The sequence below is a fragment of the Mustela lutreola genome, chromosome 9, assembly GCF_030435805.1.
Source record: "Mustela lutreola isolate mMusLut2 chromosome 9, mMusLut2.pri, whole genome shotgun sequence".
NCBI lineage: Eukaryota > Metazoa > Chordata > Mammalia > Carnivora > Mustelidae > Mustela > Mustela lutreola.
The window spans coordinates 52,710,521-52,723,640 of NC_081298.1; the positions used below are offsets into that span (position 1 = coordinate 52,710,521).

Below are 13,120 nucleotides of genomic sequence, written 5' to 3' on the forward strand. Positions count from 1 at the left end.
TTCATATGATTTTGGGAGACATAAACATTCACACCATAGTATATATAAACAAAAAAAGACACAAAAACAACATACAACAAAAATTATTTTAACTACCTATTATTTTCAACTACATAAAATTTTAATTTGTTTCTATATAATATTTAATAACTCATTTGAGTGATTCACTTATATCCAATGCATCTGAGTGCAATTAAATTTGCTTACCCAACATATCCAGCAGCATATTTATTCAGACTATCCCATTCCCCACCTTACAGGATTTACCACAATTAGAAGACAGGGGATAGAGGATAGATAGATGTATACGTAAACACACTTGTACATACACATATGCATATTTTTTCCTGTTAATGATACTCATGCAAATAAAATTTAAGCTCAAGGAAACCTGTCTTGTGTGTTACTTAATATCCAGTTTTTAGTCAACATCCAAAAACCAATAATCCAATAAAAACATGGATAGAAGACATGAACAAGTGTTTCCCCAAAGAACACATTCAAATGTTCAGTAGATACATGAAAAGATGTCCATCATCATGTATCATCAGGAAATTGCAAAGCAATACTAGAAAGACATACAACCTCACACCTGTCAGAATGGCTAAAATCAACACTACAAGAAACAAAAGGTGTTGGAGAGGATGTGAAAAAGTAACACTTGTGGGGGCTGCCTGGGTGGCCCAGTGGGTTAAGCCTCTGCCTTCAGCTCAGGTCATGATCTCAGGGTCCTGGGATCAAGTCCCACATCGGGCTCTCTGCCAGGCATGGAGCCTGATCACTCCTCTCTCTCTATACTTGTGATCTCTCTCTGTCAAATGAATAAAATCGTAAAAAAAAGGAAAAAGTAACAATTGTGAACTGTTGGTGGTGATGCAAACTGATACAGCCATATTTGAAAACAGTATGGAATTTCCATAAAATTTAAAAATAGAAGTCCTTTGTGATCCAACAATCCTGTTGGTGTGTATTTACCCAATGAATATAGGAAAACTTATTCAAAGGATGCTAGCACCCCTATGTTTATAGCAGCATTATTTCTAAAGCTAAGATATAGAAAGAGCCCAAGTATCCATCAATTGATGAATAAATAAAGAATAAGTGGTATGTATATACAATGGAATATTATTCTGCCATAAAAAAGACTGAAATCTTGCCATTTGCAATAACATGGATGGAACTAGACAGTATAATGCTAAAAGTGAAATAAGTCAGTCAGAGAAAGACAAATACCTTTACTCATATATGGAATAAAAGAAACAAAACAAACAAGCAAAGGGGAATATAATAAGACATAGAGAGAGAAACAAACAAGAAACAGTCATTTCATTATGGAGAGCAAACTGATGGTTACTTGAGGGGATTTGAAAGGAGTGATGGATTAAATAAGTGATGGGGGTTAATTAGAGCACTTGTCATGATGAGCACCGAGTGCTATATGTTATATTGTACACATGAAACTAATACAACCATATATGTTAACTAACTGGATTTCAAATGAAAACTTTTTTGAAATCCCAGTTTTTAGCTCACATTCTGGCTTACAAAAGGGATTTAGTCAGGAATTTGGAGATTAGTTAATGAACAAATAAGGGGTGAACAGGCAGTTGTTAGATAAAATTACTATCCTTTCTGGCATGATCTTATACCTTTTATCTAGAATTATTTTTAGCACTTTAGACTCTTCCTATTTTATTTTGAGTCATTAAACAAAAATTTCCTCAAAGGACCTTAGACTCCATCCAATTTGAGCAACAGTGTGAGAGAGGAAATGTTGTCCAGGAGGAAAAAAAAAAAAAAGAAACTACTTTTGTTTACTAGTGAATGCATAGTTCTTCCACAGAAGAAGCTCTAAATGGTCATGGCTCCAGCTTTATATGTGTTCAGTCATATGTTCAGAAGTAGGTAACACTATCAAAAAATATAAAGCATCTGAGATTATTTTCCCTTATTTGAAAGCTGGTGTATGAGTCTTCTGTGGTTTCTTGGGTGTTGATAGAAGACGCAGACTCATGGTTCAGAAATAATATAGTTTATTATTCACAGCAATAGAGGTAGCCAGAATATTAACAGTATTTGTGTGTGTGTGTGTGTGTGTGTGTGTGTGTGTGTGTAGGGGTGGGAGTTATATATCAGTTCTGAGCCTCAGTTCCCACAAGAAGAATCAAAACAGAGGCAGATAATATTTGCAAACACAACAAGTTAAGTTAAAAAAAAGATACTATTTCTGTCTTCGAAGTCTATTCAATACAACCATCTTCAAAGGATGGTCTAGAACAAATAATAAATGCAAAAATGTAAGCAACCAATTGAAAAGTTTCTCCCAAGGAACACACTTTGAGAGTCTTCATTTGACAAAAATACTATAGGATATTATATGGATCAGGTGCATTGAATACGGGAAGGTTAAAATTACAAGGGACCAAATATTTTTAAGCAGTTCTGGCATCCAGTAGAGTTCAAATAAGTTTTATAAGATTGAGGAAAGAAGCCATCAAAACCTGGGCCCAGGGGCGCCTGGGTAGCTCAGTGGGTTAAGCCTCTGCCTTCGGCTCAGGCCATGATCTCAGGGTCCTGGGATCGAGCTCTGCATCAGGCTCTCTGTTCAGCAGGGAGCCTGCTTCCCCCTCTCTCTCTGCCTCTCTGCCTACTTGTGGTCTCTGTCTGTCAAATAAATAAATAAAATCTTAAAACAAAACAAAACAAAACAAAAAACCTGGGCCCAATTTTCCCAAAAGTATGATTCTGATTCTAGTCTCTATGATGTTATCCCTTGAAGACACTGTCTCTAATTGAGTTGAATTAGTTTACTAAAGAGCATACCCCCATTTGTTGTAGGAGATGAACAATATTTCAACCTATGCTCATTTAAGTAACTTGGTGCATAATCCCTTTTCTATTAAACCATAGTGCAAGGACCAATGCCGCGTTTCCGAGAGAACCCCAAGCTATTTTTCTAGAATGGACTTATGCCTATATATCAGGCGTCCTGTTTTCACTCCCTTTGTGGAACACCTACCCTGGAGGTCATGTAATAACCAATGACCAAAAAACAATTAAAAAAAAAAAAAAACATCCAGGTCGAAGTGCCATCCCTGCCTGGAGATGAGTAGACTGCTCAACAGATCCTGGGTAGGCATCTCAGCCCAGGCCTGTGCTGGGGAAGCTGGTTGCTGGCTTTGGACACAATCAGGAAGCCAGCAAACTGACCGGAGAGTGCAGCCAGGATTAACAGGACTGATGACCTTTTCGCAGCCAGGCCTTGGGCGGACACCCGCTCAAGGAGCCAGGCTAGGAGTCTGCCCAGCGCCAGCGCTGGCCATGCTTGCAGACCCCCAGGGCTATGGTCCCTAGACTCAGCCCGGCCCGGCCTCAGGAGGGAGGGGGGCGGGGGCGGCGCAGAGAAGGGGCTTTGCTAATTGCCAAAGCGGGTAGTGGGCTCAGGGAGAACTCAGGAGGGATGGGGGCGGGGGCAGGTCGAGGGAGGCCAGAAGAAGGGACTTTGCTAATTGCCAAAGCGGGAAGTGAGCTCACGGAGGATGTGGCAGAGAGTCTGGGAGGAGGTGGAGAGGCTGGCGGAGGAAAGGCGCGCAGCCCCGCGGTGCTATGCTGCGGCCCAATAGGGACTGCAGGACCCATCGGACTCGACGTCAGTTCGCTCCTGCGTGAGGCCCTGCAGTCCCGCTCCTGCTGCCTGCTGCCCCTTCCTGCCCCAAGGCTTCTCCGGACCACCCTCTGCGCACAGGTAAAGTTACACCACGCTGCGCCCTCACCAGGAGCAGAAAGCGGGGGACGCGACCTGGGGGCGGGGAGGGGGGTTTTCGAGGCCCAGGCTCCCAGGAACCCCAGGGCCCGGGTCCACCCAGAACGCTGGGCCGAACCCGGGTCCACATGGGGTCGGGCTGGGGACAGCGCCTTGCGAGGAAGAGACAATCTGGAGGTGAAACAGAAGATGGCTGAATCCACATGGTGGTGGTCTGGGTTTGGGAGATTTTCTGGAGATTCAAACGAAAGATCTAAATTCTTCCAGTGGGGAGTGGTAAATATTTTATGGATGGGAGATGGAAAATAAATGGTCTGGTTAACCTTTCCCTCCCCCTCAAAACCCATTATTTGAAAAATCAAAAAGGGAAGTGAAGGGAGAAATCCTCCCACTCCCATCCCCACACACCTCTATAGCCACCTCCTCTTCCAAGAACCTAACAGACAAGGTGCCAAGAAGTGCTAGGTACCAGCAGTGGTCTCAGATCTCATTCAAGGATCATGGTGAAAGGCATTCAGAGATTGTGGGGGCACAGGGATCCAATTAAGGGGGACAAGTTTAAGGTTTGCCTGGTCTCATAAAAATTAATGGCACTAGAGAAGATGACCTTTGGGAACTATAGATTAATGGATACAATGTGTAAAAAGCTTCAGTGAGTCATGGTGGGAAGAGGCCATGAGGGCAGCAAATACAGTCTTAGATGATGTTATTAATAGCACTACAGGCTCTAGATTTCCTGTGGTGGCAAGACCAGCCGGGCCAAAGTGGATACTCAGAACCTGGAACAGAGGGTCTTGGAGATCCCAGCACGTGAGGTATGATGAGAGGGTAAAATGATAGGAGGTCTCCTTTGGAAGGACTGTCTCCTTGACTTTAAAACGGAGAACCCAAATCTGTAGGTGAAATCTTTTTGGCTACAAAGAGTGCCGAGGCCTCCTAAGGTCAAGGTCTCTTCGTCACTTGCAAAGATGTCGAAGAACATATTCAGACATTTCAAAGATGTCCTCATGTCCATCGGTTCCCACTCTGGAATTCTATCAAAAAGGTGAGAGTTCCTCTAGTTGAAAAAAAGATCTAAAAAGACGTCCCTTTCTCATGTAATTTCTGTAACCTCCAGGACACACCCACCTCCCCCTTCTAGCTCTGTAATGAAGCCACAGCTGGTGCCAATTTGTGGAACTCCTTAAAGGCTATTCTCCCTTATCTACCCCGGACCAAGTTCCCATGCTCCCTCACCTGATTTCCTGTACTCACCTCCCACCTGGTGTGTTCACACCTGCAAGTGCCTTTTACCAACCCCTTTGCCAAAAGGCAGCCAGAGTGACCTTTCAAAGACCTATCAGTTCCTGGCATTTGTCTCCATAGAAATCTGCACTGATCTTCTAACAAATTCTCAGTCCTCCAAAGGCACCCATAATCCTCCCATCAGTCTCTTCATACCCCTCCAACTGACTGATGCCTGTTCTGCCCCATCTCTCTGCCCTTCAACCACACTGCCTCCCTCTTCCTGTGGAGACCCCTCATGGTGCCTGCCTCCAAGCACAGGTGATTCCCATTGATGGGAAGACCCTCTTCTTCTCCCCCATCTCCCCACTCCAGTTACTCCCACTTATTCGTGAGCTCACAAGCCCCATGGTACACACTCTCCATGCAGCCTGCTCTCTCTTTTCTAGCACTGGCCTCCATTTCTAGCTGTGGTTGTGTCATGGATGTCCCTCCCCAGCCAGCCTCCAAGCTCTCCTTCCCTTTAGCTGCAACACCTGACACAGTGCCTGGCACGTTGTAAGCCCTAGCTAGCTTCTAAGAGCCTCACTGAGGGACTGAAAGCATTTTAAAAACATCACCACGTAGGCTCCAAACTGTAGGCAGAAAAAGCTTTGCCTGGATTGACATTTTAGAGACATATTCGTCAAGTTGGATGTGTTCACTGACTTTACCTTGTAAAATTAAAAAAAAAAAAAAAGGACCTCTGTATCACTTTGCATCTAACGAAGGCACATGTATACTATTAGACCACGTTATGAGCTTAATGGAAGGAGACAAGATGTTTTCCTTAAGAAAATGTATAAGACTGTTGAGGTCAAGTGGGAGGAAACAGTCCCTTTGTTGGAGCATTGCTATCTTACTCTATCACAGCCACTAATAAAAATCTGACACGGGGTGAGTCAGAATTGTCTGTCGGAGATGAGTGAGATCTGGCTCATCTTCCTACAGACATGAAAGCCAGGAACTAAGAAGGAGACTTTGAAAGCCTGGGTTGAGGAGGCAGTGTGGTTCACTGCGATGAGCTAAGTGCCCAGGGCCACTGGCAGACATACAGGCCTGTGTACTTCCTTTGTTTTGGGGTCCCTCTTGCACCATGTGGTGAGGCTGGTGGCTGGGAGCAGCTCAGGACAGGACCTGGTGGCATCTTACCTCTCTCACCCTCCTGTGGGCTCCAGTAGGTCCCAGGGGACAGCCTGCCTTCCTTGCAAAGCTCAGTAGCACTGGGAGCAGAAACTGGGACCAAAGAGTGAGCACCCTGTTTGACAAGCTGGACCAGCCACCTCTTCTTCAGATGCAGGGGGAGCCCTGGCATGCTGACTCCTCCCTTCCCCCTTCCCCTTTCCTCTCTTCCTCCCTCTTCCCTTCCCCTCTCTCCTTCTCTGGTGGTGCCCTTTCCCAATGCCCACTTCATCCCTTTTCCTTTCTACATGCCTGTCTTCTAGAGTTTCTTCTCTTTTCTCCCCATTACTTCCCTTCATCTGAATCTCCTCTTTGGTCCTTTTGTCCCCGCTCTCTGCTCCACCTCCCCTTCCCTGGCCCCTGTTCAGCTCCATCCCAACTGCAGGCAGAGCTGGACTAACATGCTCACTTGCTAGCTCAGCCACCCTCCAGAGAAGTCACTCTTCGGTGGCCACCTTCCTGAACCCCTGGTCCCTTCTCCACTTGTTCAGATATTGCTCTGAAGTCTGAGGAGGACAGAGCGGGGCTGCCACAGAATCAGGCCAGAGGAGAAACCAAACCATGTGTCCACACTGTCCCCCAGCACTGCTGCTCTGAGAGCTTTCGGAGTCCTCAACAGGGTTAGGATTTAGGGGCTTCTTCAGAACCGGGAGTGAAAACAACCATAGGTCAAAAGAAAAGCTATGCCCCCCACACAAAAATAATAATCACAAATGAAAACTATGTTAACTCTGAAGTCCCAAAGTCGAAGAATTGCCTTGAATCTGTCACTAGAAAGCACCCAAGGCCTCACTCTCTGGGTTTTGCATGCCCTGGGAATGGCAGGAGGCTCTGACACGTGTGTGCGGAATGATGGGTGCTAGCCCTCCCGCTGGCGGGGGGTGGGGGGGGTGGGTTACCTCCTTAGGCGCTGTCCCCGCCTGACCCCTGGCGGACATGGTGCAGCGCGGCCTCTGGGGTGTTCCGGGTGCCCTGGGGTTCCCAGGAGGCTGGGCCACGACACCCCCCCCCCCGCCCTGCTCGTGGCCCCCGTTTTCTGATCCAGTTGAGGGCGCTGCGCCCTGTCTCTTTACCTGTGAGCAGAGGGTCCGCCTGAAAAGCCAAGGGGCGGGGAGGGGCAGCAGTGGGCGGGAACGGGACTGCGTGGCCTCGGGGCTAGGCTCGAGCTCGGGAGCGCACTGTCGGCGAGTATGGTGGGCTCTGAAGTCCCGACTGAGCCGCAGCACAGCACCCTGGCGCTGCCCGCCCCTCCTCCACCAACCTCTCCACCTCCTCCCAGACTCTCCTCTGCGTCCTCCGAGAGCTCACTTCCCGCCTCAGGAATTAGCAAAGCCCCTTCTCTGCGCCGCCCCCGCACCCCTCCCTCCTGAGGCCCTGGCCCGGGTTGGGGTGCGGGGCGAAGCACAGGAGGGCTGCTAGCAGTGCCAGCGCTGGCGCTGGGCAGCCTCCTAGCCTGGCTCCCTGAGCCGGTGTCCGCGCGGCCTGGGGCACCTGGGTGGCTCAGTGGGTTAAAGCCTCTGCCTTCGGCTCAGGTCTTGATCTCAGGGTCCTGGGATCGAGCCCCACATCGGGCTCTCTGCTCAGCGGGGAGCCTGCTTCCTCCTCTCTCTCTGCCTGCCTCTCTGCCTATTGTGATCTCTGTCTGTCAAATAAATAAAATGTCTAAAAAATAAATAAATAAATAAATAAATAATAAAAAGAAAGATCATCAGTCCTAAATGCCGGCTGCATTCTCGGGTCCATTTGCTGGCTTTCAGATTGCGCCCAAAGCCAGGAACCAGCTTCCCCAGCACAGGCCTGGGCTGAGATGCCTGCCAGGGATCTGTCTGAGCACTCTCCTCTTCTCCAGGCAGGGATGGCACTTCGACCTGGATGTTTGGGTTTTTTGTTTGTTTTTTTGTTCATTGGTTATTACATGACCTCCAAGGTAGGTGCTCCACAAAGGGAGTGAAAACAGGACGCCTGATATATAGGCATACGGCCATTCTAGAAAAATAGCTTGGGGTTCTCTAGGAAAGGCGGCATTGGTCCTTGTACTATGGTTTAATAGAAAAGGGATTATGCACCAAGTTACTTAAATGAGCATAGGTTGAAATCGTTTACTGAGAGTAAATATTTTAAATAGTTATATTTTAACTAAATCTATCATCAATCATAAATCTATTACACGAAGGTTACAGGCAATTTAAATGCAAGAGCACTCTCTTCAGGGTTTTAAATAATCCGTGTCTGTCTTGGCACATGAGAATGCAAAGATAGGAAATGGTTTGTAAAAGATCATATAATAGCTTTTACTAATTCTATTTATTTGACAGACAGAGATCACAAGTAGGCAGAGAGACAGGCAGAGAGAAAGATGGGGAAGCAGGCTCCCCGCCAAGCAGAGAGCCTGATGAAGGGCTGGATCCCAGGACCCTGAGATCATGACCTGAGCCCAAGGCAGAGGCTTAACACGCGGAGCCACCCAGGGGCCCCCAGATGAAATACATTTCTGACTTAGAAACTTCAGATAGAATTTTTGTCCATGATGACAACCGAAGAAAATGTGTCATCCCTAAACCTAACCTTAACCCCTAACAACGCTGAAACCTAAGCTGACCTTAAAGCCCAAACTAGAACCCTGAATCCCAAACCTGAAATGGAACCCAAAGCCTGTACCTGAGCCCTGTATCCAAGCCCTGAACCACGAAACCAAACCCTAAATCAGACCTCAAAGTCATGAACCCTGAACCCAAATCTCAGCATGAAGCCAAACCCCAAATTTGACCTTGAACTTTATCCCATAAGCCCTGAGTCTTAAAGCCTAAATCATAAACTTAAAGCCCTAAACAATAACTCTGTTCCCTTGTCCTTCACTCTAAATCCTCACCCTAACCCTAAACCCAAAGCCTGATGTAGAATTCTGACTAAAACCTGAACCTGAACCCAAATTCATTCCCTTCACCACATTTTGCTTATGCACTTGCCATTGATGGATATTTGCAGTTTCTATCTTTTGATTCTTGTGAACATTGTTTGGGTTGGGGGCTAGGATTAGGGTCTTGGATTAGGGTAGGGTCCAGGCTTGAGACCAAGTTGAGGTCAGAGTGTGGGTCTGCATCAGGGCCATGTTCAGTGACACTGTTTGGGTCAAGGACTGTTGTAATTCCACATTGTTTCCAATTCATTGTTCCTTAAGTATTTGGGGGGAAGTTGGGGGGTATTGGGCTCCATGCAGCTTGAATTTCTGGAATGAAATGGCATCAGCTGGACCCCAGGAGGGAGCAGGACCTTCCACTGAAGGGTGAGCTCCCACAGTCCTGCACTGTCTTCCACGGCCTGCAGATGGGGCCAGACCGCAGCTCCGGCCCTGAGCCCAGGCTGCACAGCCACAGCTGGGACCAGAGCCCTGCCCCTTCAGGACCCACTGTGGAGACAACTGGAGAATGTGGGGCACCTCCCACCCTGAAAGGACAAGCTGAGGAGGGTGTGGCTCTGCAGCCACACTGACCGGACCCGTTGTGGAGGACGCGCCCACACTGGCAGCAGTCCAACCTCCTATGGACCAGAAGCTGGAGGTGGTGAGGAGGAGCCGCCTGAGTGGACTGTCAAGGGGTTCGTGGTCTCAGAACCCCACAGAGGAAGGGCGCCCTGTGTAGACACTGGGTCTTCGGTCGTTTTGTGTGAGGAGACGTGGCCTCCTGCTGTGCTGTGCGCAGGGCTGTGGGGTCCCCCCTTTCTGGGCTCGGGTGCTCCTCTGTCCTCGTCTGTGTTTGTGTGCTCGCGGATTCGGTTCCTGGGGCTCCTCAGATGGTCTGCAGTCAGGGAGCGTCCGCCTGCTTCGGTGCTTGTGCTCCCCCACCTCAGCCCTGCGGGGTCCATCCCGTGTCCACACCCACTCCAGGCTTGTGCCGAGTCCCGAGATTCAGGAGCCAGAGTGAGGACTCTGTAGACGGTTTTGGGGAGAGTAGGTATTTTCCCAGTGTGGGTTCTTCCCTGAGCACAGTGCCTCCCCATCTCCGTGTGTCCCCCTCCTTGTCTGTCGTCATTGTTGCAGGGCTATCAGAGGACAGGTCTGTCACCTTCTTGGTTCAGGGGCCTCCCGGGTATCTTGCTGTCTTGCATGCAGGTGTAAATGAGATCGTCCTCCATAGTCTCTTTCAGATGGTTCCTTCCGAGCACGTAGGAGTCCCACTAATTTGTGCATATTGATTTTGTTCCTTGCAAGTTCTTGAATTTATTAGTTCGATTTGCCTTAAACTCCATCTGCCAGTTATTTGACCAGCAGCATGGGTTTATTTGGGAAGAGCAGAGAATGGCAGTCTGGGCTGAGCAAGCTACGGTCCCATCACAGGCAAGTGCGAGAAACAAAGGAGAGGAAAATTATTTCATGGAGGAGGAAGAAGTTGGGAAGGGTGCTTGAAGGAAAGTCCCCTGGAGAAAGGCAGGATGATGGAGAATTCTCACAAGCTGAGCTGCAAAGCTCCTACAAAAAGTCAGGAGATGAACCTCCGGCTTCCCCTGTGGGGCCTGGAATTGGTGAGTCTCTCCTGTGGGGGATTGCAATGTGGGGTCTCTAATGGGCACTGAGCACCAGGAGCCCTCTTCCAGCCTCCCCTTCTGGCATCCCCAGTCCACTTTACTGGGGCTTCCCTTCCTGCTTTTGCACAGTTCTAACCAGCTTGTGGTGGAACGTTGTGGAAAACTGAAATTCAAATCACTGCTTCTACTGCACCTGAGAGATACAGGGTCCCATGATTTAATCCTCCCACGAGTCTCTTGCTAACATGTGTCCTCTCCATGTTGGGTGACCTGGATCTGGGAGGGCTTGGCCTTCATCCCAAAGTCTGATGTTCTCCCTGCTTCCGTGTCGTCGTGCTAACATGGATGTTTGGAAGAGTCATTTCCTCTGCGGTGATTTCAAAGTGCAGTCAGCTTGTTATAGCAGCACAAATACGTGTTGTCTCCACACTCAGATTCCCCAGCTGACATTTCTTTACCACGTTTGCCACTTCACACGGGATGCTTCAGTGTGTTTGATCCCACACCAGGACAATGTCCTGCAGAACCACCACATAACCTGAAATGAGGAGATCATTACAGAACCCATCCAAGGGTTAGTGTTAGGGACCAGGGACATGGCAGGACTGACTTGAAGACCCCATGGAGAGCTGTCTGGGTGGCTGAGTTGACAGTGTAGGTGAGGGTGAGTGTCTGGCTCTGGCTTTGTGTCCAGGAGTCAGCTCTGTGTGGGTGTGTCCTCAGCTGGGCATGCAGGTTTCTGCTCCTCTGAATCCTTTCCGGAGTTCCAAATGGCACAGTTTCCTTCTGGGCAGCAGGCTGAGTCCTCTGGGATTGCGCAGGTGTCCCCAAATTGTAGGGCACCTACTGCAAGGCCTTTGGGGTCAGAATCCTGAGAACCAAACCAAAGGTTATGGTTAGGGCCCACCACATGGCAGGCCCAATTTGCCAGCACTCTGTCCATCTTTCTGGGGGAGGGGGCAGTCGAGGGATTAGTTCAGGGTGAGTGTCAAGCTCCAGGTTTGCATCCAGGGGCCTGGTGAATATGGGGGTGTCCAGAGGTAGGAATGCAGATTTCAGTTCCTCTGAATCCTTTCTGGAGTTCCAAATGGCATGGTTCCTTTCAGGGTGGCAGGGTGAGTCCTATGGTGTTCCTCACTGTCCCCAATCTCTGAGGCTTTGGAGCCAGGCCGTTGGGGACAGACCTCTCAGGACAGAATCTAGGCTTAAGAGTTTGTGCCTATGGGCATGGCTGCACTGATCTGAAAGCACTGTGGCGAGGATCACAGGGGTCTGATTTGAGAGCATGGTTCAGGATCAGTATCAAGGTCTGGGTTTGTGTCCAGGGGACCGCTGAATGTGGGGGTGGTCTCAGATATCCAAGACGATTTCCCCTACTCTGAATCCTTTCCAGTATTCCAAATAGCCGGTGGCAAGCTGAAATCTCTGGGATTCCTCAGGTCTTGCCCTTGCCCTTGCAAGGACAAGATACTTTTTACAGTAAAAAAATTCACCAGATGAGCTGAACAGCAGAAAAGACACAGCTCAGGAGTAAATCAGTGAACAGGAATATCATGCCAAAATCTTCTTTGAGAACACACTACAGAGCAAGGGAAGATAGGAGAGAAAGCTGAGATATAAAGGACAAACCCTCCAACTTTCCAACATCATTCCCTACTTGTTTATTTCCATTGCTGTCAGCTCCTTCCCAGTCAAAAATAAGTCACCTGAGCCAGCCTTTTTTCTTCCTGAGTTTGGGGCACTGAAAAGCCCCCCAGAGGGGCCAAGGGCACCCCTGTACCTGCTGAGCTGAGCCCATTTGTACTACCCCAACAGGGAGAAGGTACCAGCCTGGCCCTCTGGTGATCCATGGTCTGTGGCAGTCCTTCCTTCTGGACCCTGCTTTGCTGCTCTTCCTTCCCTAACCCTGGTCTCAAACTAGGGATTGCTCCTGGAGGAGGAACTCAGGGAGATGAGGCTCAGGAGGGCCTCCCTGCCTGGAATCTCCGTGTGAGGAGTGCACAGCCAACAGATTTTGCCCTGGGACTTGCAAAATGCAGGGAGGCAGATTTCTTTTCTCTCTTTCTCTCTCTCTCTCTCTCTCTCTCTACCCTCATACCAACCGGGAGTTCTTAGAACTTTCTTCAGTGACTTCTAGGTGTAGCTTGGCCACTATTTCCACAGAAAGGCCACTTGAGCATGATCAAACACACGTATAAGCAATTACATTTAAAAAAATAAACAAGAAGCCAATGCACACAGACCTTTGACAGCAGCACAGGACGCTCAAGGGACCAGAGTCCCTACCTTGGACAATAGTGGTAGAGGCCGGGTTCTGCCACACAGGTCCCTAGAACTTTGGCAGTTTCCACGATTGCAAATCCAGACATGCAGAATCCTGAGGGACAACCT

General features: G+C 48.5%; 1 long non-coding RNA gene across 1 annotated transcript in view; it reads right to left on the reverse strand.

The window, feature by feature from the left end:
• LOC131808276 (uncharacterized) overlaps positions 1-6,348 on the reverse strand; it is a 162,012-nt gene extending 155,664 nt beyond the window's left edge. Inside the window, exon 1 of the long non-coding RNA XR_009344763.1 lies at positions 6,179-6,348. This is a non-coding gene — a long non-coding RNA (uncharacterized LOC131808276). The remainder of the gene's footprint in view (positions 1-6,178) is intronic.
• Positions 6,349-13,120: the final 6,772 nt, after the last annotated feature.